Raw genomic sequence first — 3,251 nt, 5'->3', positions numbered from 1 at the left:
AGATACAGTTTAAAGAGGAGGAAGTTGAATGAGAATTTGAAGGGTCTCCCCATTGAAATACATTATAAATTTTTGTTGAAAAAAGTTGAATAAAATTAAAAATATAAATGTTAAAAATGAGAAAAATAGAAGCAATGTTGTCCAAAAGAATAGGAATCTAACGGTGTTTGAATGGTTTTTCTAAGTTGAACGGTTTTGAAGGAGATAGATTACAAAAAACGTACGGAATACAGAATAATAATAAAATAGAACTAGAAAGTGCATTTTCTGAAGAAACTGCAGTGTGAATGCTTGAATCTGAATGTATGCATTGAAATGAAATAATTACTGAATTTAAGTTAAAAATTTTTGAATGAGATAAAAAAAACCCCGAATTTAACCTGAAAACAAAAGTGCTGAACTGCTAAAAGCTGAAGGTTACACAGAAGAAGAAGTTGGAAAAAAGCTGAAAATGTTTTAATTGTAAATTAGAAAACCCTAAGAAATGAGAAAAGAACATTTAGAGTCAGAAAACATCTGAAAGAATATTAAAAGGTCATATTCTTTGAATCACTGAATGAAGAAAATGTGATCCCTCCACTTGGACCCACACAGTTTAAAAAGTTTACATCTCTGAGCTTTGAAAGACAAGATGTTGGAAAGAGAACAATAATGGCGACAATTTGAGGGTAAAATGATGGCTGTAGAGCAAACACTGTGGACACAGCAGCAGTTGAAAGAGAAGTGCTTAAGATGAATCTTGGTACAGTGGCAGGCAGAGCTCGTTAAGCAGGCAGGTGTGAGCCTGGTTGCTATAGTGACCGCACCCAATGGCTCCATACACACGTACACAGACATGCGCCTCACTTTTGCTGCTTAAAATGAACAGAAAAGTCAGGCCGAAACAAATCGTTCCCAAATGAAAAGTAAAAGTCGTACTGACAAAATTCTTTCACCGTGAGCGACAGCCATGTCTAGTCTACCAAATTCTCAGTTTTCATGCCTGTGGAGTTTATTATATGGACGTGGTGACAGTGTAAAGACACCATGCTCTTCTGATTTTCAAACGAACCTTCTGAGCCATTTTAACATTAGAGTCTATGGAAGAGTTGGAGGGAGGAGGCTGTGCATTGGTGACATTTATGAAAGAACCGTAACACCTAGGACAATAGTAAACACATTGGATGAAAGAGGACAGCCATGGCTACGTTTTGAGGGTAAAATCATACCTGTAGAGCAAACGCTGTGGACACAGCAGCAGTTTTAAAAAAGATTTTAAGATTAATTTTTTTGCTCCTCTCACTCTAGCAGTTGAGCTGTCTCACTCTAGCCCCAACATTCCGTCCCATACACACCCATTATAAACTCTGAAACGGGTGAAAAAACATCATGAAACTTAAACTGGAACTGAAGAAAAAGTATAATAGATATTGAAAAGATAAATACAAGTTGAATAGTTGAATGTCTTGTCTTCGTTTTAAAGTTTGAATGGTGGCTCTATGTCAACGTATGTTGAAGTAGTAAGAGTTTAAAAATGAGTAAGTTGAATGAGGATTTGAAGGGTCTCCCCATTGAAATACATGGGAAATTTTTGTTGAATAAAGTTGAATAAAATTAAAAATATAAATGTTAAAAATGAGAAAAATAGAAGCAGTGTTGTCCAAAAGAATAGGAATCTAACGGTGTTTGAATGGTTTTTCTAAGTTGAACGGTTTTGAAGGAGTAGGCTTTCAAAAAACGTACGGAATAGATAATAATAAAATAGAATAAAGATTAGAAGAACAATACTGTGAATGCTTTTCAAGCATTCACACTAATAAAGATTAGAAGAACAATACTGTGAATGCTTTTCAAGCATTCACACTAATAATAACTAGAAAGTGCATTTTCTGAAGAAACTGCAGTGTGAATGCTTGAATCTGAATGTATGCATTGAAATGAATTAATTGCTGAATTTTGAGTTAAAAATATTGAATGAGATAAAAAAAACAAAAAAAAAAACGAATTTAACCTGAAAACAAAGGTGCTGAACTGCTAAAAGCTGAAGGTTACACAGAAGAAGGAGTTGGAAAAAAACTGAAAATGTTTTAAATGTAAATTAGAAAACCCTAAGAAATGAGAAAAGAACATTTAGAGTCAGAAAACATCTGAATGAATATTAAAAGGTCATATTCTTTGAATCACTGAATGACTCAAATGTGATCCCTCCACTTTGATCCACACAGTTTAAAAAGTTTAAATGCCTGAGCTTTGAAAGATACGGTGTTGGAAAGAGAACAATAATGGCGACAATTTGAGGGTAAAATGATGGCTTTAACACTGTGGACACAGCAGCAGTTGAAAGAGAAGTGTTTAAGATGAATCTTGGTACAGTGGCAGGCAGAGCTCGTTAAGCAGGCAGGTGTGAGCCTGGTTGCTATAGTGACCGCACCCAATGGCTCCATACACACGTACACAGACATGCACCTCACTTTTGCTGCTTAAAATGAACAGAAAAGTCAGGCCGAAACAAATCGTTCCCAAATGAAAAGTAAAAGTCGTATTGACAAAATTCTTTCACCGTGAGCGACAGCCATGTCTAGTCTACCTAATTCTCAGTTTTCATGCCCGTGGAGCTTATTATATGGACGTGGTGACAGTGGAAAGACACCATGCTCTTCTGATTTTCAAACGAACCTTCTGAGCCATTTTAACATTAGAGTCTATGGAAGAGTTGGAGGGAGGAGGCTGTGCATTGGTGACATTTATGAAAGAACCATAACACCTAGTACAATAGTAAACACATTGGATGAAAGAGGACAGCCATGGCTACGTTTTGAGGGTAAAATCATACCTGTAGAGCAAACGCTGTGGACACAGCAGCAGTTTTAAAAAAGATTTTAAGATTAATTTTTTTGCTCCTCTCACTCTAGCAGTTGAGCTGTCTCACTCTAGCCCCAACATTCCGTCCCATACACACCCATTATAAATTTTGAAACGGGTGAAAAAACATCATGAAACTTAAACTGGAACTGAAGAAAAAGTATAATAGATATTGAAAAGATAAATACAAGTTGAATAGTTGAATGTCTTGTCTTCGTTTTAAAGTTTGAATGGTGGCTCTATGTCAATGTATGTGGAAGTAGTAAGAGTTTAAAAATGAGTAAGTTGAATGAGGATTTGAAGGGTCTCCCCATTGAAATACATGGGAAATTTTGGGAAATTTTTGTTGAATAAAGTTGAATAAAATTAAAAATATAAATGTTAAAAATGAGAAAAATAGAAGCAGTCAT

The sequence above is a fragment of the Diplotaxodon limnothrissa genome, linkage group LG3 (assembly GCF_057381915.1).
Source record: "Diplotaxodon limnothrissa isolate DT_005_m linkage group LG3, D_limnothrissa_male_GT1.1, whole genome shotgun sequence".
NCBI lineage: Eukaryota > Metazoa > Chordata > Actinopteri > Cichliformes > Cichlidae > Diplotaxodon > Diplotaxodon limnothrissa.
The sequence above is the reverse complement of the archived record's forward strand: the minus strand, read 5'-3'. Positions refer to the sequence as shown.